Source organism: Onychostruthus taczanowskii, unplaced genomic scaffold (assembly GCF_017590055.1).
Source record: "Onychostruthus taczanowskii isolate IOZ18803 unplaced genomic scaffold, ASM1759005v1 scaffold2, whole genome shotgun sequence".
NCBI lineage: Eukaryota > Metazoa > Chordata > Aves > Passeriformes > Passeridae > Onychostruthus > Onychostruthus taczanowskii.
In genome coordinates this window covers 14178638-14204685 of record NW_024499239.1, presented here as the reverse complement: position 1 = coordinate 14204685, position 26048 = coordinate 14178638, and positions in this window count along the sequence as shown.

Genomic DNA, 26048 nt, shown 5'->3' with positions numbered 1-26048 from the left:
TTGTTTTCCTCAATGAAGTGTTGAAAAGACATTTAATCCTTTAAGATAATAAAAGGATACATGACCTGGAACTTCCACACCTGTATAAGTGCTGAATTTAACAGCATGTAAAAGCTGTTGTCTCAGACTAAAGCAGAAAAAAGTAGTTTAAACACCTTACTTGTTGTAATAATCTCAAAAGAAGCAGCTGGATGAGGAATCAGGATGAGAACCAGAGCAATTGCAGTATAAGATAAATATTGAACTTCTTGACTCTGAAAAAACCTGAACTTGGGAACTTCAAAGAAAGGCATGTAAAGATAGAATCTTTAGACCATAGTTCTTGACTAAGATACTGAACTTCAGTTCATGTCCCAGTTTAGTTTAGAAGCCTGTCTTCTTTTTAAATGTTTAAAGGGCTAGAGTTATCAGAAAATCTTTCATGTGTTATAATGTGCTATGATGATCACATGCTCCTTAGAAGCAAAACATTCATGTTAAGAGTAAGAAAATTGTTCGTTTCTTCACACCTTCTCTGCAACTTTCAGCTGACATGTTACAACAAGCCAAGGACACACTTATTTACTGAAAACCCCACAGATAATAATCTCATTCTTCTCTCACACATTTTTATGAATTGGCTACGGGAATCAGCAGTGTTCTGCATAGCAAAACACAGAATTCGCAAAAGCTATTTTCAGCTTAGTCTGTACCTTTGGGTTTGACTTGGAATTATCCACCATATAATATTGTTTGTTGTTTTTTTGCTTTGTGTTGTGTTTTTTCGCTCTGTGTCAAAGTACTTCCAAATGTGGGGCAGGTTACCTTCACACCTCTTTAGTAACTCATTGTTTCATTTAAAGTTGCTTAGTATTTCCTTTCAGTAGGTTCTGTTTTGAGTATTGTATAGCTTGCAGAGGAGAAAACTAAAAAGCGCAAGAAGGATCCATTACTTCTATATAACATTAATGATTTTAATTGCAATATGGAAAGGATTTTTTTTTCTGTTTAAGTAAAGCAAAAATACAGATGGTGGTTATGTCTAGTGACATCATTTTCAGATTGTGCTTCCAAAATATGGCACTCAGCAATTAACTGGAATAATACTTTTTATTATATGTTTCAGTGAGACAGATAAACATCGCCACAGTTCAAAACCATCAAGAGTGTTCCAAAATGTCAAAGTGCAAAGTCACTTTGTGACTGAGCAGTTGTTCTGTACTTTACTGGTGCTGAAATTTAAAAAGGCAATAAAAATGCCATGTAGTTTTCAAGAATGATAACTGTTCTGCTTGGGTTTTCTTTACTTATGCTTGACATTTTGAAACAGTTATAACTGACATTATAACTGACTACCTGTCAGAATCGAATTGCATTTGACTGCTAAACAATATTATCCCTATTGATAGTATTGTTCATCACTGACTAACATTACCTTAAGTGTTTGCACTGCTTTACAAACTCATTTAATTAAAAGTGGCCAAATGATCAGAATTTAAGATTTGTTCAAATATGGAAAAGGATGACAAATCTTATCACTTAAACTTTCCTAAGATGGTTACACCTTTTAGTCATTCAAGTTTCCAGTATTGTGGATAATACTATATATTGTGCAATCCAAGACACAGGAACTGCTCTGTGGTTCTGCTTCTGATACAATTTCCAGCAGAGGAAGCTTCTTCAATGGATCAGCTTAATTTTCAAATTTATTTAGCAAGTATGCCCAGCAGTGTAGCAAACAATCCTCAAGGAATATTGGATCTGGGTTTCTTTCCCCTTTCAATCTTTTCAGGTCTCATCCCATCCTGAGTCATCCCATCCTGAGTCATCCCATACCTGTTGACATTATTTCAGTGCATCTCTAGAAATTTTCTTTGTGAACATTGCTAAACGTTTTAATGAACATTGCAGTGCTTGTGAGAGGACTTCTTCACAGTAAGATCAACAGCCTGTGATAGTATGTGTAACAGCAGCATGAGGGAACCAAGGTATTCTTATCAGTAAGAAGACACAGGAGGTTTTCCCTAAGGTTGCTCATGTATGTCCTAAAATCATGCATGACTGGGACAACATAGGATGCACACTGACTTGTGTTTCTTCTGTGGAGAAACAAAATAGGAGCAGTGGCTTATCCAGCTTGCAGGAATTATCTTGCTTCTCCCATGGCTTGCTGAAATTACAACCAAGATCAGGAGTGTATGCTCAATGTTAGTGGAAGGGAACAATCTGAAGAACGATTTGCATTCAGTGGAGGCAAAATGGAAAGCTCATGTAAGATTTACAGACTTTTCCTTCTGGATTGTGTTGGGTCTTGGGTTTTTTGGGAAAGCTTCTTCTAGCACTAGCAGCTCAGAAATCTCCTGCTCTCTGAAGCAGCCTGTTTTCACTGCGGCAAGAGAGGAAGGGCAGGAATTGGTTAGATGAGCAAGCACAGCCACACTGGGTAGTTTTCCAAGTGGTCTGATGGTGACAGAAGCATCCATGTGCGCAGAACAGCCAGCTGGAGTACTATGCCTGGCAAGGCAATTCTAGGCTCTCCCTATGGTATATAGATGGGAGATTTCTATCTGCTGGCAGTTCTTGTCTTGAGGGCTTGCCAGGAGTGTTGGAGAGACTTAAGTGAAAGAAGGGGCTGTGACTGAAAAGCCAAAGGGCCAGCGCAATGTGAGAGCTCTAGCTGTTCACCATTTGGGCAGTTCTCAAGTTATCCTTGGGAAAATGAGGGAGGCTCTGACTCTGCTCATGGCAGAATATCTGAGTTTCATAGCAGTTTTGTGTAGGGTTCCTCTGTGGCAGATGGAAGAATGTCCTATTGCTGTGAGACAGTGTACTTAACCTATAGAGCTCAGTGCTCTCTGCCACGGTCATTTCACAGGTGGCTTCACATAAAATTTTGGGACCCATGACGGTATTCCATCTCACTGGGTAATAAAATATATGAATTACAGTAGTGTCTCCATGAGAACAAAGTAGAATAAAATATAATGCCACACTTAAACTTTTTCTATAAACACTCTCTAGGTTGCTATTTTTTTCCCTCTGGGGCATAGAAATAACAGGTCAGGTCATTAAGTTCAACTTGGTTGAAGATTATAAAATAATAGCAAGGGTGGATTAATTCCCTGAAGGTGCAACATTTAAGGATTGCTAGACCATAACAGAATTTATTCATTCAGAAAAAATATTTGCTAACAGTCTCAGCATGCTTCCAGTGTTTTAGAAAACAAGGTGAAGGAAGAAAGAACAAATCACAGAAATGTTCAGATTGCTATTTCTCTCATATTCTTACCAAGCACTATTTACGCATAGTACAAATCCTGCAAAAATCCCAAATTTAGCCCAGTTTTCAAAAAAATACTTTCTTTCTGTATTTCCTTAACTGAGTAAAAGAATAGTAGTATGGTACTGATTTGAGTAAGACTGTGGCTTAGAGGACAGAATTAACTCTTTAATTGGTCTTGGAAAATGTCTACAGACATAAAGAATGAAAATCTTGTAAAATTATCTTCTGACTTGTAAATGTTTAGAACTACCTCCTCGCACTTTTAAATCACTTGGCTTTCTATAGGACTATCTGGTTAGAGGAATTTTGTATTTTCTTTTCACAAAGTTCAGCAAGGGGTTAGGGCTTCTTTGGAGTTCATGAATACTTACAGGACAAAATAGAGAAATTGCTACATGTTTAAAAAAATAAATTAATGTAGTAATTTATTTATTCAGACTTACAAATATAAACTCTTTGATACACCAGCCATCAAGCTATTTTCCTGACTATTCAAAATAAAAAGATTTGCTGCATGTATGGTGGAATTGCCTGGAAAATTCTCTATTTTTTTTTCACTCTGCCCAGAATACGCACTGATTTGGGAGACTGCAAACTGGTAATACTTATCAACAGCTCAGAAATTATTACAAATATGTTCCAAGCTGACCATATTATAAGGGCTCCAAAAAGTCCTGACTTCTCTGGTAATGTGATTGAACTTCCAGAACTTCAGAGGAAGAACGCTTCAGAAATAATACACCCTCAGACTACAGAATGTAAAAAAAAAATAATTTGAATTCATGAACTTGCCATGAGAAATATTTTCAACTGTAATACAAACAGCAGCATAAAGTGTATTAAATGCCAAAAGGTCAGCCTTCCAATAGAAAGTTTTGCTGGAGGGAGACAGACAGGGATTGCACAGCAAGCTGCCACTGCATTATCAGTGTCATTAAGTTACTGCTTTGTGGACCAGTGTGATCCCAACCATCTCACAAACAAGGGAAAGAAGGAATAAAGGCTATTGTTGGTTATGAAAAGATATTCCATTTTCTCCTTCCCGCACATTTTTTTTCATCTCACTTTCCCATAGCATCAGTTTTGCAAAGCATTTTTAGTGTTCTTCCACTGTAAGGAGCCCAGAGGTTTTTTTTTTTTTGTTTTTTTGTTTTTTTTTTTTTGGCACCAGGGCCCCGCTCTTTTTGGCCCAAATTCTTCCCCATTCAGATTCTTCTTTTCCCAAGAGTTTTTTTTCTCCTCAGAGATGGACTTGTAGCTATTAAGACTCTCCTCATAAGAGTATTTCTTCCTGATTTATCTACCACAGAAAAATACAGTTCAGATTATATTAAAAGCATGAATTAAATGCTACATTACTATGCAGCTTGCATCTATGTAGATACTCGCACATGTTGTTTCTGTTCTCATTGCAGAACCTTTGTTATTTTCAGTATCTCTCCATCATGCTACAGTCTGACAGTGCAGACATGCCCTGAGATTGATTAGAAACGGCTGCCTCCACACTTAATTCTCACAGATGTTCCATTCTTTAGCTGCCTCTCTGCCTCTGCTCCAGCTGAGATATCTGGTTATGGCTTGAAGACAAACCTGAGTTACTTTTAAAAATGCTCCAGCATCAATAGCAATGCAGAGAGCAACATCAGCTGAATGTCTCAGCAAGTATAAGCACTTGATATCACTCATGAAATCAACAGCTCAGACGTGTCTGCCAGAGCTACAAATACTACCCTGACATGGGTGATCCTCGAGGTAGATATGTTTTTGAGAGAGTGAAATTCTTTTGGTTTAATTTGGTTTTTAATCCAGGTGATAGTGAGCTTTCTTTCAGAATCCAACAGATTTGCATTATGTTCCCATTCTCCAGGGCACTATCTGTGGGATTATCCTCATGTCTTCCTTTGATTATCATTTGCAATCTGGCTGAGTGACTGAGAGGTTTGCATTTTAATGGAAACATATATTTTGTTTCTTTATCTTAAGGTTCTACATTTGTTACAATTAAAATAAAATTTACTTGAACTCTACAGTTTTGGGGTAAATCCATTACATTAAAAATCAAGGCTTTTAGCTGCTCTAGCTGCTGTCTTTATAAGGAAGATATTTATTTACAAAGGTATGCTTTGAGATAAAATTGTATCAGGCAGCAAAATAAAAACAGGTGATTGATAAACTTGTTTCAAAATGTATTGAAAATTATTGATTTCTTTCAGTACCAGAAAAACAAACATGAAAAAAAAAGATGGTAATCATATACAAGATAGCAAACAAGTACTTTCACTGATAGTTAATATTTTATTTTAATGTTTTATATTAAAGCTGCACATTATTGTGGTGCAGAGATCTATGTCCTTAATATGCTATTGGCCTTTTCCAAAAAAGAAATGGGTATTTGGAAAATTTATGTACTTTATTGATCAGTGTTGATTTAAAACACTTTACTTTCTGAAAAGATTCTTTTTATCTCCATACTGATTTTCATAGATTTTAATTAAAACTTTTTAATAATTCAATTGCATAAAAATATTGGAGATATATTTTTGAGACCAGCTAGATAAAGCATATAGATAATTAATTTAATTTATTTTAATATTAGATGGCTGATGCACAATCATTCTTTTTTTAATCACTGTTTTTTAACAGAGAAAAGAATGAAACACCTTTCCAAATATTTTTATGTAACTATGTGTGTTAATTTTTTTGCAAATGTCTTTCCATAATTCTCTGTTATAATGAACATGAGATATTTTCTGTCCATGCTAAGTATGTAAAAATATTACATATGACCTTTTACAAAAAACTTCTAATTTTAGCTGAAACAACAAACTTTTTTTTTTTTAAATCTGAGAGCAAGAATTTGTTTTGCAGTTGTGTTTAAAAATATTTCAACAAGAAACAGGAAAACAAAGTAAACTCTGATGTGCCTAATGCCACTTAAGGAAAAATACAAAACCAAACAACAATTAATAGCTATTTAACCTATACCAAAACTAACAAAATTTCAGCATTTGCACACTGTCTGCCCAAATCTTAAAAATTTTTTGAAAATACTGACATCATTTGTATACAGAGAAAAAAATAATTGATCAGTTTAGTTCAGATTGAAACTGTGAACCTACTCTCTTAGCTCAATAGCAGGCCACTTTTCACAAAATGTTAGGCATGGTCAGAAGTCACGGCCTTCACTGAATTCCATCCACTGAAATTTTTTTCCCATTGGAAATTCTGCATCTGCTTTGTATAGGCAAATGCAGCTGTATCCAGCGAAATATTGTAACAGATTTGCATAAGTGACGATATGAAGGTCTTGGAACACACTGTTTCATAGTATTTACTCTTCTGAAAGCACAGTTATGTGAATAAGAGGAATGTCTCCATTCTGCATTTTAGGCACTTCTATCCTAGAACCAATATTGCAATTAGACCACAATCATGCTTCAGGCATGCGAGAGCAAGTGAAAAAGTGTTTGTTAGAAACAATCACATTGAAGTTTTGTTTCATATCTCTAGCCATCCTTTTTCCTTATACTCATTTAACTGGTGCTAAATAAGATTTCTTTTCATATCTTCAAAATCACCTATATAGTTTCATAGCTGATTTTTATAATTGACTGAAAAACTACTAGTTAACATACACAGTAAAAACACACACAAATACAAAAGCGTTTTATTAACTAAATTGCTGCAGGTAGCAGAATGATCTTAATGTACTTTGTGTAATACTATGCTACAAATGCTGAGCCAGAAAGCTGGGGCAGAGAGAGATCTAAAGAGCTGTAATTCATAGCTCCTTATCAGTAGACATACAATATGTACTACATGGTGATGTACCTGACTACTTGTATAAAATAACGAGCCTTGACTAAAATATAAAGTTCTTAGTGTTGTGAGAAAGCTGAAGCATTCAAAGGATCTCATGCAAGAAATGAATCTCTGGCAACAGAAAATAATAGCTACCTCAGATCTCATTTCACAGTAGAGAAATATGTGAAAATTTATGGCATTTTGCACCGAGATGCTCTGAAAAAAGAATTGAGGTGCTCTGTGAGCTCTAAAAATAATTTTACTGGAAAATGAGTATGCATAAAATTCTCCAGCTTTTTTGTAAAATCTTTTAATGTGGCATGATAATTCCAAATAAATTCCTTCCAAAATAGAATAAATAAAAAATTAGCTCCTCAAGCTAACAATAAGTGAAACTTCATAAAAGCCTATCTGTACTCCTGGAGAGTAAGAGGTTTTTTACTGTTCTCTTTCCTACATGCACAGAACCTGGTCTCTGAGTTTTCTGACTTCAATATTTATTTATTTGTGTACTGTCATAGCACTGAAATATAATGAAATGTATTCTGTTAAAACATGTATACTTGCAAATACACACACAGCACCTTTCCCTGTTAGAAAACCAAGACTGTAACAGCATCACCATGTCAGCTACAGACCAAATTTGGCTATGCAAATATAGTCCTGTTTGATCTGCCCAAAGAATTCCATGGCAATGAGTGGGCAAATCTCAGCAATTCCAGTGGATATTTCAAGGGACAGACAGCATCCTCTGCTGTTCCTGTGCAGCATGCCCAGAAATGTTGGCAGAAGCTCCCAAGAACCACGCCTGCCTATCTGTGGCTCTCTCATGTAGAACTGTGAGAGGAAAAGTCTTCTTTATTAGGTTTGGGTAGGACATTAAGTAACATGTGTTTGCCCTTTCTTCCCTTCACTGCAGACAAATGTACTAAAAGTAGAAAATAACAAAAACAAGTAACTGTAGATATTTTCAAGTCAAATTCATGTCAATTTGTGGGGACAAACCAAATATTTGTGGCAAAATATATTACAAAAAATCCTATAATGCCTTTCAGAATATGGATGTATTACCACATGGATTGAGCAGTACTTAAACAATAAGACTTTTCCAATAAATCCCTATCTTAGTATGTAATCATGGGCTGTAAATGAAAAACATTATCCTTTGGGAGAAATATTACTCATGAGTCAATAGTGGACATCTCATTTAATTTTAACCTCTTTTTTGTGCTCTTTGTCTTTTTACTCTTTTCAGCAACGGTCTCCTTGGTAATGCCAGTGGTGCTGTTTGCACTGATGTCAGTGGAATTATGCTGCTGTAAATGGGACCAGGATTAGTTTTGTGACAGGCCAACTATGCTGCAGAACCCTCCACATGAACAGTTATATTGTTTGAACCACGTATGCTTTTCCTATGATCATTTAAGCTGGTAGACAGTTTAATTGTAGCTCTTGATGATAATGTTATCAGGACCTTTTCCTTCCCAAACCAGGGAATTTGGAAGAACGAATTAATTTCTGTAAAGTTTAATGCTAGGAATTTTTGAGGAAGAGATTAGGTCAGTTATATTTTTAAAGAGAGGACTTCAAAGAAATAAAAAGCATCACCTGAATAAAGAGCTAATCACAGGTTACCAAAAAGAAAATTGCTAGCAAGCTTTTATGAGAAAGGAATCTTGACTTTTGACAACATTTAACAAGCACAAAACAGAATGCTGCATAGCTAGAATTTTTGCAGTGAGACCTCTGAGGCACTTAGAATTAAGCAATTGCTAAGAGCTTTACTGGACCATAGCCAAAATGTTCAGAAACCGTGCACTTTCTCTTAAGACTTGAATACTTTAGAGATATTTTCTATTATATGTTTATATTCTATTAGTCACCATCTTTCCCTATGCTTGTTCAATGTAACAAATAACATTGTACTTCATAGAGAAGCAAGAGACTTCCCACTATGGACTACTTTCCATGCTGGAAATTAATAATGTGTTTTTACCTTATGAACTTGATTCTTCTCTTCACTTATAATTTTTATGTTATTGGAATTACACAGAAGAGTTTTTTGTTCAAAAGGATTTTGCAAAATACTTTCTGAAAATTTAAATAAATCGCATTGTCCTTAGCTTATAACTTCTGATAATGGCTTTTAAATATGTTTTGCCCCCTGTGCCAATACATTTGCAACCATTTCCATGGCTGATAAACAATTCTTCTAGCAATCTATGTAATGCTGACATGGTCTATGAGACATGAAAATTATCTAAATATAAGAAGTAAAGCTAGAAAAAAAATCCACACCAGATCTCCAACTCCCACATCCCTGCAAAACTTGTAGTTATAGTGGTAGCTGAGTAGGAACAGGTTAAGGCAAAATCAACATGTTTGTTCATTAAAACAATCTGAATAACTAGAAGTAACCATGGCATCCAATTGGTAATTTAATGCCAATTTCTCTTATCTTTAACACAAAAACAAGACCAAAAAAAAACACCTACAATTTTTTCTTTCTATTTTATTGTGGATCCACATCCTAGTACTATAGCAATTATCCAGGCACTGTCAAGACTGAAAAAAAATTACATTTTTCTTTCTTGGTAACCTTTAGCTTAACACTTCAGAATAATATGCTCACTCTAGTGCAATTAGGCACAATAAATATGTGAATGACTATTCTGGTACATTTTACAAAAAGAAAAAGATATTTTTCACAAGGAAAATACTTTATTAGATAGAATTATCTTTTCTAATTTGCATATGAAAAGAATTTCAAAAGTTTTGGTATATGAACTATCACAGGCAAATCACTCAGAATGCAGCCAAATTTAATGGATCTGCAATTTGAACAAGAAATCTCATGAGGAGGGATGATCTTAGGTGATTCCCTGCCCCTGTACTTGCCATGCATAATTTGAATTGCCCACAGTTGCTACTCAGTAAAAGGATACTACATTTTGTTCTCATGTTTGGAAGTAAGAGGTTGTCACCACAAAAAATTCCATGACCAATATTTTAACCTATTCCAGATGCTGAGGAGCAGCATCAACTCTCTGATGCCTTACTTTCCTTAGGTCCATAGAAACAGTGGTAAAAGCAGAGTGGAAATGATTATAGAATATTTAAGGGCAGAAAAGACTTTTAAGATCATCAAGTCCAACCATCAACCCAGCACTACCACCATGTTTGCCATTAAATTATGTCCTCAAGTCCCATTATCTACACATTTTTTGAACACTTTCAGGCAGTCTGTGCCAATGCTTGGCAGAATTTTTAATGAAAAAAATCTAATCTGAACCTCCCCTGAAGCAGCTTGAGACATTTCCTCTCAGCTTGTCATTTGCTACCTAGAAGAATCCAAGCCACACCTTACTACAACCTCTTTTGACACAGTTTTGGAGAGCAAAAGACATGTCTCCTCAGCCTCCTTTTCTCCAGGCTGAACACCCCCAGCTCCCTCAGCCACTCCTCCTAAGTCTTGTGTTCCAGATACTTCACTTTGTTGCCCTATTACTGTCTTGAAGTGAGATGGAAAAACAGTATGTCTTGGCAAAGAGATTAATATTGTCCAAGCTTGGGCAACACAGTAGCTTCCTACAGTTTAGGAGCAGTTGCTGACAACTTGCCTGGAGAAGTCAAGCTGATAAGGCCCCAGCTGTATAGAAAATTAATTGATTTGAACATTTTAAATTAACTTACAGATATAAAGAATTTCGATGTATATGAAGCCAAAGATTAAATCACAGAAAAGGGTATGGCTGGAGAGTATAAAGACAGTTCACTGGAGATTGTCCAGCACAAGCAAATAGCTGGGTAACTGTTTCAGTGCCTCATCTATAGCCCCCTGAATTCAATGAGAATGGTTTAAAGGGAATTAAGGTCTGAGAAAACAAATTAAAAGCACAAACGTATAAGCAGACATACATTGTCAGTGGGATGGTGAAGAGGTGGCACTGTGAAAGAGAAGGGCCGACTTTCAAGTGGCCCCAAAAAGAGTGTATGTGGAATATGCAGTTGGATTTTTTTCAAGCTGTCCTGAGAAGATTTGTGCAGGGGGGGACACAGGACACCTCACAAACCAGTGCCTCTGTGCTTTCATTGGAAGTGAGGAGATCTGCTGTACTACACACGGATGGTGACAGCTGTTATCCCGGCTGTCATACAGGGCACTGGAAGAAGAGCTTCAGCACCCAGAGCAAAACCTGCTGAAGCTTGTAATCAAGCTTTGTGGTATGGATTAGTGCAGTCATGTCCTGTGGAGAGTAGGCACAGATGGAGACCTGTAATACATGTTCACCAGTTAGTTACACACACATGGACAGGATGCAGCTGACCTTACACTCTTGGATTGTCAAGAACCACTGAAATTGTTATCAGTCAATTTTGGCATCTGACTTGTGCCCTAAGAAAAGGAAAACTCTTCAATCCTACTTCACCACTATGAAGCATATTTTTTAATCCCACAAGGAATATTGGCCTTTGGGTTTAACTGTGTGCCATACATAGATGTTTGTGGGAATAGACTCCATATATTTGTCATTGGAGCAAAATAATATATTCTGGTGGAAAAAAAATAAATGACACTCCATGCAAAAGAATGACCACAATTCAGTGCTGTTAGCATGGAGCGGTTTTTTTTTTTTTTTTTTTTTTTTTGTGATATAAATGTTAACAAGGCTTACTGGCAACAAAATTTGACTCGCTGGGTAGTATGAGATACAAAGAAGATGGGTGGTACTCCCTCCTTCAGAAGAAAACCTTGCACAAATTAGTTTTGTCTGAGACCAACTCTTCTTGCTTGCTAATTTGCAGGAGTATAATTTATTGTACTTCAGTCTCCTTTCCTTTTGCTTAGTCTTTAAGGGGAGGTATGTAAAGGGGAACGATATAATACAGCACTCTTCTGTGCAGGCTTGTATATTTTTAATTGCAATATATTTTCATGAAATATATTTTAATTTATTAAATAGCAGAGAGGTAGCATTTATTTCATCCCAGGAATCAGGATGCACTAAATATTTAGTATTTTCATTTTGGTGTGTTAGTATGGATAAGAAGAAAACTAATATCTTGCTTTAAACTGGTGTGATATATATGGGAGAAAAATTGTTGAGCTGATTTATGCAGAAATGTGTAAATACATGTAAAACCACCCAAACACTGACATGACTAGGCTTGTAATTTTCCTGAGCAGTTCTGATTAGTGGCATGGTTCAGTGAGTTCATGTATACTGATAAAACAAATTGGAGATTCACCATTTGGAGGAAAGCGATCACACTGTATTTACACTTCAGCAAGGCAGAAGGGCAAGGGTAAGCCAGGAAGAATAGCTTTTCAAGGTTTTGGGGTTTTTTCCTGTTTATTGCATTTGAGATACTCCAGCATATCCTACCAAGTGTCTGGCTGCTGGTGCAGAGCTCACGTCTTGGACAAGTACTGTACTGTACCTGCCAGCTCAAGCAGCACTAGATGCCTATTTAAGCTACTTTAGTTCCTTCTTTCTATTTCAATCATAGCTGGAAAACAACATATCTCCCACCTTGTAAATATCACAGCTGGGTGTTGACTCAAGGCTTATCTTCCTTCAGAGGGTCGTGGAAAGCTTCAGCCCTCGGCTCAGGGCAGGGTTTCAGTCCAATGGGAATAAGGTAACTGTTAGAAAGAACTTTAAAAAAAAGAATTTCCAAGTTAATATCCACTGAACACAAATACATATAGCTATTCAGTTCTCAATTTTTCTTTTGCAACTAAATCAAAGTCTTTACATAGTTAAAATGCAGTGGTAGATTTTTTCTTTTTTTTTCATTCTCTCCTCTCCAAACTCAAGGAGAGTTTTCTCGGTAGGTAACAATGCTATAACATCTTTTGCTGAGATATTCAAAATATCTTAGTAAGATATACTTTGAAAAGGAGGTACATTTCCTCTGCAGCATAGGCTGTTGAGAGGAACTATGCCTATTTGACCAGCTGGAGACCTGCCTAGTTGGTCATAGGAAAGAATTACGTGATGTTATATGTTAAGCACAGGAAAATATAAGTATCGCCACTTCCCAAAGCTCTGCTAGAAGCCATGAGACATTTTAAACTTCTGATATAGACACATCTTTCTTAAAGAATACTTCTTTAGTATGGATTTATTAACAATATGTGAATAGCTTAATCATGTTCAAAGTAAAAATGTTGCCTCTGGGAGTTGAATGCTTTCTGTTCTCAGCCAAATCTGACCTGTATACGGTGCTTGTGTGTTCCAGATACCAAAGAATCTGAACTGCTTTCTGGTGGGAATTCTTTGTAACATGCAGCTTTTATTAAGGTTAGGAGTTATTGAATCAAATACTGATGTAAATTCTCATCCTAAAAAATTATTAAGAATGCCTATTTTTTTAAAAACCCACAACATTTATTTTACTGGAGACATTTGTTTCTCATTTTAAATGTTTTTGCTTTCACATTGTTCTGCCTTGTGAAGTTTATTTTCTTAGTGTTGATCACTTAATCTTCCATTTTAGGTTTTGTCTCTGAATATATTGAGAAAAACTGTTATGGTTTTTGTTTTAACCAAAACCACAGAATATGATAGGCCTTGTTAAAATCCAGTTAACAGACATGCTAATCTCACCTTTTCATTAACTTTAATTCATCTGATAAATGTCAAAAAAGCCTGCTATTAAATTTTATATTGTGTATAACAATGGAGAAAAGGATAATTTTATGTGAGGTTGATAACACCAACCATTTCAAAGTCTAAAGCTAACCAGACATAAAAGTGCATTTTAACAAGGTCCAGCATGTGAGGTTCTCGTTCCAGCATCATAAGCAGAGTCAAATTTCTACAGCAGATTTATCTGTTTCTGATTGCTATACAAAGTGGACAAATTTTGGTGCATAATACCACTGAGAAAAATGAAACTGAGATGCCATGAGCACACCTATCTAAAAATGCTAGTCTTAATTTTTTTTAAAAAAGAAGAATAAGGGAGTGTTTCTTTTCTCCATGCATTTCTGCATACATTTCTGGATGAGAGCAATTATATTGAATTAATCTAATATAATTTACACTGAGGATCTTATCTTTTTCTTATGTCATGTAATCTATTTATGAACTACTGAGACAGTACAAGGCCAGCAGGGTTATATAGCACAAAACTACTGTAGAGAAAGCTGGCATTTGAACACCAGTCAGGCTTAAATTGTGTTTGAATCTGTCACGTGAAGATACAAAGAAGAAAAAATTAATAGACTAATATTCAACTCTGATTGATCTTCCTCATGCACAGTACCATGTATCAGTTGTACAGGTAACATGAACATAAAACATGTTCAAAACATTAAATACAATTGAACATTAAGATACAATAAAACATTAAGATGCAATAGAATTGCAGAGCTGTTTTGATACATCAGTAAATAGGAGTATTTCATTGTTGTTCAGATTTTTTTAAAATAATAAAGGTTCCTTTTTTGAAAGATGATATCATATTACATCATACATATAATAAATTATAATTACTCTTTTATTACGTTAATTTGTCCACCCACTCTTGATATCTCCTTTCTCATAAGAACTTCACTGCTCATGAAAGCATAATGAAGTACTGCAGACATCATCTGAAATATATTAGCCTTAATTGGTGAGTGTTCCAAATAATAGGAAGAAATAGATATAAACACTTTGCCTGGTTTTGTCCCATTCTTCTGGGAGATAAGGACTGATAAGATCAGTAGCAAAATGCTATAATATGTGGATCTGAACATATGCTGCTTGTTTCTGATTAAGGCACAAAATATAGGGAAGAGAGCAAATATCACTCTTCAGCAGTCTGTATACACTTGTATGTGCAAAAACCTGTCTCTCTATGGATGCACATAAAATATGTGTGAATCCTGTATTGTGATTAAGGTGAAAACCATGAAATAGCACATTTAAATATGACTCAAAAAATCATTATGCAGGAAATTAATGCATATGAGAAAAGATATTAAAGAAATAATATGCACCTTCAGCTATGGTCCTTGTGATGCTTCCTAGAAAACTCTGTCCAAATCTTCTTTAGTTCAGGTCTCCGATCTTCAAGGTGAATGAGTCTGAAGTGGATTTGCATTTCTAATGCTTGATTGATCTGATCCCTCATTTGTTTTACTCTATGCAACAGCTTACCCAGTGCAGGTTTTTGGGGGTCTTGATAAAACCCACTACTATCTCTTAGATATGGGCAATAAAATGGCAACACCCTGGGTTTGTGGCCATTTCCTTGGCAAATAACTGGAATGTTGTCATCTCTATACAATCTTGAGGCATGATTTGCAGAAGAATAATAGTTTTTTCTGTTTGAGGACTTCAGGCCAGATCTGACATAGCAAAACCACAGTGCAACTCATGCTGAAGAAGATAAAGAAACAAGGAAAAGGATAATTCCTACCCTATGTTTCTTAATCTGAGGCTCTTATTTGAATCTGGGAGGTTACTCCTCTTAAAACAGAGATAAAAATCAGATCCAAATTTGTTCAATGCAGTTGGATCTGATAATTTGATTGAAAACCTCTCTATCTAATGCTAAATTGCATTGCGTTTTCTATGACCTTTTTTCTTTCAAGCCTGCCAAAGTCCATGGAATCTGCATCAATATAAACAAATGAACTGAAACCAGAGACTATGAAAATTAATTACTGTCCAGACTCCACACAAGATTTTTTCAAAAGGCCAGGTAGGTGAGGACTATTTCTCAAGAAGCAGAATATGGGAGTAGGTGAATTCCAGGAAAATCAGTTATACCAAGATTATGAATCCTTCTTAAATAAACATAAATAGCACTAGAGTGGCTGCTGAAAAGAACTGACTGAAGGATAGTTTGCCTGAAGAAAAAGCTCACACAGTTAATAGAAGTCAAATTAAAACATTTCTTAATTCATTCTATGTCCTCTGTCAAACTACATGATCCCTGTTCTTATCGGCATGGATCCTGTAGTGTATCATGGAAAGAGCAAGAAATGGAATGTGATTCTTATCTCTATTTGTGATAGAAACCCAATAAATCTCAGAGAAAAGACCACAAGAGAATTATGAGTGCCTTACTGTCCTATATATACAATACATTTTTCTTGTAAGAATGATGATGTTGATTTAAAAGCATGAAGAGAGAAATAAATGGAAAATAGGAAAAGGAGAGTGGGGTGTTTTTATCTTCTACCACAAAAAGTATGCTTACTGGTTTTTTTTCACCTTTCAGGGAAAATTACAGAAGCACCATTTTATCATTTGTGGAAATTATGACTGTGGTAGAGCAGGCAATTTTTTATGAGTTTTTGCAGCTTTTAGATATATAATCATGAAGATATACAATGCTGTGTCTAAACTGGGAGCCTTCTGATCTCCCTGTCTTTGCCACTGTCATAGACATGCTGTAGGTTGGACATGAGAATCCCTAAACTCTAGTTGTCTGCAAGCAACTTGATTATGAAACACTGATTCACAGATCTTCTGATCTAGCCAGGAAGCCTAAATGTCCTACAATGAGATACTCTCCATTTGGTCGCTGGGAAAAAGAGACAGACCTTCCTACCTAAGGAAAACTTTAAAGAGTAATATTCTTTCATAATCATCACATATAAACTTACTTTCCTTTAAAAATACCAAAGTTTCTCATCATTTACTGTCAATTCAAATATGGAGAATAATCACAGCTGATATAATATGATATAACTGGTGCCTACTAAAGTTCTGATAAATGCAGCTACCTGTTGAATTCCAGAGCCGTCTATGCAATATCTGGGGTACCTGCAGCCTTGCTGCCAAAAACTTGGTTGTCTGCCCAGTTATGTAACCTCCTTCTGCCAAATTTCTTCCTCAACAAGCTCTAGTATGATATGTAAGTACAGCAAGGATGAAGAACACAGGAAGTGTTTTCCTTGATCTTTCTGGTAAAAAGGAACAATATTGATAGGAATAGGCAGATCGATTGATTCATTGCACGGCTCTGAGAATGGTGTAAGGGAGGCCCTGGAGAGAGGCTTACATAAATCAGGGGGCTGGGCAATCACCACCATGCTCCTGGGATGGGCTAACCCTGGGTGTAAGGACAGACTGGGGAATGAGGTGCTGGAAAGCAGGGCTGCAGAAAGGGGCGTGGGGGCTCTGACTGATGGCAAGTTGAACATGAGCCAGCAGTGCCCTGGCAGCCAGGAGGGCCAGCCCTGTCCTGGGGGGCATCAGGCACAGCATGGCCAGCTGAGCAAGGGAGAGGATTGTCCTGCTCTGCTCTGCACTGGGGTGGCCTCACCTCAAGTCCTGGGGCAGTTTTGGGCACAACAAGAGACAATACATTACTAAAGAGCATCCAAAGGAGGGCAAGAAAGAAATATTGGGCATCAGAAACAGGGTCTCCAGGGCAGTGGTCACAGCAGCAAGCCTGACAGAGTTCAAGAAGCATTTGGACAATGCTCTCCAGCACATGGTATGATCCTTGGGGTGGTCCTGCACAGGGCTAAGAGTTGAACTCAGTGATCCCTTCCACTTCAGCATATTCTGTCATTCTGTGAACTACTGTACTTGACTGCCTAGGTCACATTCATGTCTCATTTACAAAAAAAAATTTACATTTCTATTAAGTGTGACACTGTGGCTTGTTTTAGTTTAGGAAAAAGCCAGACAAATATTTTTTCTAAAGGATTCAACTTTCTTATCAACAATAAAGTACTCTAGAGATGTCCCACAAAATCCTATTATGTTACTAAAATTGCACATTATAATATTGGGATTGGTTCACTTTAGCCTTTGGACTGCAGCTCCAGGATGGGTAAAAGGATTCTGAGATTCTATTTCCATTATTCTCTGTCCAAGCCCTTGGGAAATATGCTTAATTTGCAACTTTCAACCAACTTTTCATAGATGCCAGGAGCCACAGCAGGATGTTTTCAGGGGGCATGTGAGGAAGGGCTGGTTGAATGTGAGGTCATGATATGAAATATGTAATCAGCTCCTTTCCAACTAGAACTCTATCCATTTAAAACATAAAACCTGTGGTTCTTACCATTGTTTTTTCTTTTTATTTTATTTTAAATGGATCTTTTGCTGCAAAGCCAAACTATGTCTCTCTTCTACTAAAACACTGCCCTAGAATAAATGAGCATTTTTGTTAATGCATGTGGATGGTGGAAGAATTATGATTCTGTTGGATAAAATCTCTTTGTTTAAAATAGTTGCCATTTTTCTAAAGAGAAATCAGACACCTAGTTGGTGTTTACTTATAGTAAACATAAGGTCACTGAGAGGAAACAGACTAGATGGAAGATCATCATGGTATTAAATTACTTCCATCTGCAAATGCTGTAAATTATGTAGACATAAAAAGAGAAGTTATGATAAGAACTCTGAAGTATTGTGTATCTGGACTTTAAAACGCTATTCTGCTAAGGACTTTATTCTACTGCCAAGATTAAGAAACATGAAGTAATGATTCAGGAGTTGGGCTTTGTCAAAGGAATTCTGCTCTAAAAATGTTCTCCTTCCACTTGGATTTTTTTTCATTCTTTATAGGAAAGATGATCTTGGGTTATTTACTATTTATTATTATTTTGTATATACTATTTTCTTAGTTCTTAGCTTGACACTAGTTCTAAGGTCAAGGCTGAGTAAACTTTAGAAAAGTACATGCTTGCTTTTTGTATTTGTTAATTGTCTGTAAATAGACATAACCTTTTTTTTTAATGTATCTGAAGTGATGAACCCAAATAATCTGTTTTTTATATACACATTTCTGCATGTACCAAGTGCAATTTTAGCATCTAATTACTTTAAAACATTTACTTCAAAAATTAGGTTTTCTAAATTTTCTCTCTGTTTCATCACAGCTGTTGTGGTCATTCATTTCATACGGCATTGTCTTGCTTCATGGCTGTGTTTTTAAAATGATATCTTTCAAAATTTTCTGGAAGGACTTTTACTACATTGTCCCATGAAGATATATGCTAATTATGGCTCCTCCAAAAATTTAAAGACATAAAAACACCGGATGAAATCAATGCAGTTCAAAAATTTTGTAATTCCTGTAATATTTATTGGAAAAGTATATATACAGATCAATACATAAATTTTAATTCTTCGAGCATGATAAAAAATATTTAATCTCAACAGTGACTTTTTTTTCTTCTTTGTTTCCTTTGAAGAAATTTACTTACAATTCTTCAAAGATATCTTTTTATACAAAAGGATTCATGTGTTTTTTTGATTTTTATCTAGTTTAAAACAGCATATTCGTTGCAGCTCATTACAAGCCCTGAGAAAAGTTGACATGTGAATTAAAGTTTTTCTCAAGAAGGTCTTGCATACTTGCCTAAAAAAATACATTACAAGTATAACAAAAACATATATGCAGAGACCACAGATATAAACATTTTACAAGGGTAACTCCCATTCCCGTCTGTCTTCTCTTGTGTATCAAACAAATTTCTGCAATGTAACAAAGGAAAGGCTGTTCTTTAAGCTGTTTTTCAATTGGAGCCTTGTCTTTATCTATGCAGAGAGAGAACAAAAATGTTTATTTACACATGTGGTTCTTTATAGTTGTTACTCAAAAAGTGCTGCGTACAAACATCTAGGATTTCTGCAGCGAAAGTAACACAAATGCACACATTGAAGATAATGGCCATAGGTGAAAGTTCCATTTGGCAGTTGTCCACACAGCCTGAAGATATTAACAAGGAGACTTTAGAGAGAGATGCCAGATTTCTCTTCATCACTACCCAAAACATTGTTACAGAGATGTCTGGCTCCAGGTCCAAGAATTTCCAGATATAAAGAACTCCAGGAGTTTTCTTTGATTCTGCTTTAGAGGGGCCCCCAGTAGCCCTCCCAAGGAGATGATGATGATGAAAGACAATGATGAAGAAGGTTGGAATTTTTTTTAAGGAAGACCCTCTCCAAAACCTTCAGTCTTGAGGACTAAGCTAAGAAAGAAAGTAGAAAATATGTAGACCCAGGGGGCCTTCAATCTTATGGCTCTGCTGTGTTGGGAGACTAGCAGAACTACTCAGTAGGAACAGAACCATGCTTTTAGTAAGAATATTTCATTCAAATTTGGGCTTCTTCCTGAATTATTTTAGCAACATAGAAGTTACAATCTGTCTTCTGATTGAATTATTGACTGAATTATTTTATTCTGGGAAACTTTTCTCTACATTCATATACCGAATAGTTGATCAGATAATAACACTTGAAAAATGTTTACAAGAGAGGATCACTGAATCTTAGAATTTCCATGCAATCTTAAATAATTGGGAACATACTAATTTTCATTCATTCATTTACCTGAAAGGCCCATCAACTTTCTCTTTCAATTCAAAAGTATTTTCCAGTCAGTTAAAACTGCACACTGAAAGTTAGTGAAAGTTATTTCATTTTGTTGCTTGGAGAAAAATAAGTTGGTTTTTGGTGCTGGCAGGAGATATAGTGGTATATTTCCATGGCAAAATAGCAGTTGAGGTATTACTATAAAATCTTATAACTACTGTAAGTGGATCATGAAGGCAAAAAGCAAAGTATTTTAAAAGTGGCCAGGCAAATATCTGTTCTTTTATTTATATGTTCTGAAATTTGTTTCAGGTATTGAACAGTTGAAATATTTATTTCAACTGCCACACCAACTCTTGCAACAGCTCTGTTTCCAACAGAGTCCGTTACCTACCTATAACAGGAGTTATAACAGTACAGAAATTATAGGGTAAGAAGATACAGTTCCTGCTCCCTGGATGAAATGCAGCTGGCATGCTCAAAACCCATTTCATGATGAGTCCCCATACACAGGATCTGTCCCAGCTAAAGGGGGTGGAATGGAGGTGAGTGGAGTGCAGACACCACAGCCAGGCTCTGTTGAAATCCCTGCAGGGAGAGGAACTCAATGGCACTTTTCAGCTGATAAGCCACACAATGCCTGTCAACCAGGGGAGACAGGGGAAGATGTTCTGCTGCTGAGCCAACACCTGTGGCAAAATCACTGTCCTCAGAAAAAATTGGTTCATTGCAGCCTAATTGTAATATTAACACACACCTCCACCCCAAAGTTACCTGTCTCCAAGTCATTATCGCTCCTTACCAGACGTGTGGTGTATATTCTTTTTGACTGTATCATTAAAAGCACAGTGAGACAATATTACAAGTGAGACAATCAGTACCAAAGATATGTATGCCTAGTCACTCAGGTTCCACCTAAACACAAAGAAATAGTATAACATTTCAGAATGGGGGAAAAGTTAAGGAAGACTCCACTGTAACTGCTGGGGCCAGTTGATGGGCTGAACCTGTCTTCTCCCCCATAGCCTTTTGGGAAAGAATCATACTCTGTGCAGGCTGGATATATTATTGTGGATAACAGCTTGTCTGTTCATTCCTTCGAATATATTTTTCAACCAAAAAATATCACCAATAATCCTTGAATCTCAACCTGCCACAATTTTATATTTAGAAGGGGTCTTATTCCATAAACTGTGAGTGTGAGTCCTTCATGGGCACTGACAGTTGCTGGCAGCAGGTACCATACTCAAATAAAGAGGAAGACCTGGTGAGGGTTCTCCCTTATGCTCAAGGCAGAGTCCCCCCGAGAGGATGCTGACACTGGCTGGCTGCAAGGGTCTCAGCTTATCTTGAGGCACTGACAGACAAATTAAACACCAAAGGTCAAGGAAACCTCCCTTCCTCACATGACAAAGTATGAAGTGAAAACTTACATACTGAAATTAATTTACACACATAATTAACTACTTCTCAGAACAATTGTGTCTGTATTTCTTTTATCTTTATCAGTATTTAATTAATTAGCTCAGATTTTAACCTTACTCAGCTTTCATATATTCACCTTTAAATATTTCTTAAAGACATTTCCTCAAGATTAACCTAATTATTGATTGGTACTCAGAAACTGGCAAGCATCAACTATCCCTTTGCAGTGTTTGTCTCCCTTACTCGTCTCACTCTTACAATTAAAAATGTTCTTTCATCTTCTTCAAAACAAAACAAGATTATATAAACAAGAACTAAAATGTATAAACAAAACACTAAATATACACAGAACTGTTCCTGTTTATACTCATACCTGCCTTCATATTTATATTGTCATCATCTAGACCTTATTTCATTTTTATCTTTTGAACCTATTGCCACATAACAGAGGACAATTTATCATCCAGCTCTTGGAGTTACAAAGCTTTTATTGCAGTCCTCACTCACTATCATGATATGAAGTTTTAGTATAAGCATTTCTTTAATGATTGAACAGAAATTTTAGTCTCCAATCAGATAGAGAACTTTGTTATCCAGAATTCTCAATACAGCAACTTAAGTAAAAAGTTAACAATCAGCAAACTAATTAATCAATAACAAGTAATCAACACCTTAAATAAACAATTAAAGTAAATATTTTCTTTCTCCCTTAATATCTTAGGCACATGAACCATAGGCATGCAAAGGCAATAAAAGTTTATTATTAATATTCATGGTTGAAGGGGATTAGAAAGCAAACGAATGAAAGACATGAAGTGTTTTCATTGTTCCTGCTCCAAGTCACTGCAGAATTTCACTTTCTATCTTATTTATTAAGCAAAAGACAAATTACTCTGATGTTAAAGAAATATAGAAGGGAGGAAAATGAAATAAATGGCCAATGTACTAAAGAATTTAATGTTGTTTTCCTGCAGATACAATTTCCATTTAAGGTTTGCTATCACTTTTTCTTAATAAAGAAATAAGTAATTAAGAAAGGCAGACTTTGTGGAATCACTGCAGCAATTAAAACTCTTTTTCCTGTCATCTTTAACAATAAAAGTTTATAGCAGCACAAATGCCAATTCAGTCTTATCACGCCTTTGGAAACCTGTACTTCCTGACTTCAGAGAAATGTAATAAAATGGATGGTTATTATATTTTCTTCATTTTTTTAGTAGATCCTAGATATTAATGCTAGTAGAAATCAAAATATCATCTTGTCTGACCTGCTTTATATTGTAAAACATTACCTTTTATGTAGGTACCTTATTTTCAACCCTGCTGCTTCACTTCAGTTAAAGTGCATTTTCATAAAGCAACTCATCCAAAATCACATCTTCCCTTGATGTGAAGAGAATAAAGAAGTCCTGTACAGAATCCACTGTTTCTTTTGACAATTTGTTTATGTGTAACCCCAATTTTTAGAATGGAGAAAAGGGAGACTCATCCAAGGTGGGTCAGACTCACCTTGCAGCCTGACAAAATCATGGAGCAAATAGATCCTACTGTAAACTGTGCTAAGGCACATAGGAAGTAAGGAGATGATTGGTGACAGCCAACATGGCTTAACTAAGGGCAGTTTATGCCTGACAGACTTTGTGACCCTTCTTCAACATGGTTCCAGTGTTGTTTGGTAAGGGAAGAGCAACTGACACCATCTGTTTGGATTTGTGCAAAGCTTTTGGCACTGTTTTACATTACATCTTTGTCTCTAAACTGTAAATACAGAGATTTGATTGGTAGACCACTCATTGGATACAGAATTGGTTGGATGTTCACACTTAAATCTCGAGGTCAATAGCTCCATATCCAAGTGGAGAACAGTGATGAGAGGTGTTCCTCAGGTGCTGGTATAGGGACTGAAACTGTTTGGAATCTTTGCTGGCAAAACAGGGTGTGACATGGAGTGCACCCTGAGCCAGTTTGCTGATGATACCAGATTGTGTGCTGTGGTGGACACTCTGGAAAGAAGGAATGTCATTTAAAGGCACCTGGGCAGGCTTAAGAGGTGCGTCTCTACGAGCCCCATGACATTCAACAAGGTCAAGTGAAAGGTTCTGAACCTGGGACAGAGCAATAAAAGGCATACAGACTGGGGTGAAGAATAGATTGAGAGCAGTCTTGAGAAGAAGGACTTGGGGGCATTGGTTGACAACATGTTCAACACTGACCTGGCAATGTGCAGTCACAGCCCAGAAAGCCAACTGTGACCTGGGCTGCATCAGAAGCAAAGCAGCCATCGGGTTGACAGAAGTATTCCTATCCCTTTACTCTTCATCAGAACCCACCTGGAATACTGCAGGTATTCAACATGGTTCCATACCCCAAAAATGGGGACCTGTGGAACAAGTCCAGAGGAAGGCCACAAAGATGATCAGAGGGCTGGAACTCCTCTCCCATGAAGACCACCTGAGAGTTGTATTGTTCAGCCTGGAGAAGAGAAGGCTCCAGGCAGATATTTTAATCTCCCAGTACCTAAAGGAGACTGACAAGAATGCTGGAGAGGGACATTTTACAAGGACCTGAAGTGATAGGTAGGACAAGGAGTAATGGCTTTCAACTGGCAGAGAATATCTTTAGATTAGAATTTGTAAAGAAATTCTTCACTGTGAGGGTGGGGAGGCACTGGAACAAGTTGGCCAGAAAATTGTGGATGGCCCATTCCTGGAAGTGTTCAAGACCAAGTTGGAGAAGTTGTTGAGTAATCTGGTCTGGCAGAAGTTGTCCCTGCCCATGGTCAGGGGTTTGGAACTAGGTGATATAAGATTCCTTCTATCCCAAATCATTCTATGATTCTTGTCTTCTTCCTCTCCAATGGAGAGACCACATCACCCCTCAGTAGACCAACTTTTTCAAAACAAGTCCCATGGTCTAAGTAGCTGAAGTTCTGGTTGTGGCACCAGTCCTGTATCCATTTGTGGATTTGCTAGATTTGGCTGGCCTTTTCAACCTTTATCTTTGATTGGGAAATTTGATGACAACACATCCTATGTTCCAGCGTCCCTTCCTGCCCCACCCAGGACTCTGTAATCCTTCTGCTATACCTAAGACTCTTCCTGGCTGTACCACTAGTGTCTATGTGAAACAACAGTGGCAGATAATGACCAGCAAACTGTGTGACACTTCATAGCCTCTCAGCAACATCTCTGAAACAAACACCTGGTGAACACCTCTCTAGATAGTGTGACATGTCAGCAAATGGGGACTTTTCACACCTTTCAGAAAAGAGCTGTCTACAGCCCTTTCTTAGTTGTGCTACCTGCTGTGTGGAGAGCAGATAGGTCTGCTCCAGCTTCTCTCCTAAAGTGAAAAGTCTTTCCTCTTCCTTCTGCTGGCCAGTGAAGTGAGTTTGCAAGGGCATCTCAGGCTTTGGGAGGAAGTCATTCCCTCCTGAAGGTCTTTACCATTGCAAGTTTCAATTCTGCAGGTTATTGTCTTGTGTCTCTTCCATGTGTACTGGTGGGAGGGTTTTTTGGATGTTTGGTCACGGAACTGCAGGTGCCATGAGCTTGGATCCTGCTATCTCAGTCCTTCTCAGCCTCCCTGTTGCTACATTCTTCTCACTGCCTCCTGCAGCTCAGTCACCTGCTGGTCCTCCATGTGTCCCTGACCCAAGAGAAAGGTTTTGGCACAGGTCATCTCAACAGGATGGTGGGCACTCATCTCAGATCAAAGTCATTATTCTCTTGGGCTACTTTGCACCATCTATCCTGGCTGTGGCAGATGTCTTCACTCAGATAGACCTGCTGTAGAAAGAAGCTGATGGGCAGATCTCAGCCTGCAGAAGTGCCCTTGACCTGTGCAGATGGTCAGAGAATGATGTCCAGCTACTGGGCTGTATGTACTTCAAGTCTCTCCTATTGCACTCGGACGGTGGAATGTTCTTCCTTCAAAGAGGTTCCTACTCGAACTGCTGTGTGAACTGCCCTGGCTGATGTGCCAGACCATTTGCTCCACTCTGGTCATGGTGCTCCTGGTTGCTTGTACTCTCCAGGGTTGCTTCTGTAGAAGTGAGGAGCAGCCACCATCACTCTTGGCCCCACAGCTTGACAGCTTCTCTTGTGCAAGCTGCCAAGTCCTGGCAGTTCTTGGCACTCCCCTAGAATTTCCCTGGCTCAGGAAGCCCACTCTGGATTCCCAGTTCTGCTGCAAAACATGCCTGCGCTGAAGTTAAATGACTTGAAATTAATCTTGAAGTAATACTGAAAAATTCCTACTTCTTATTCACGCTTTTC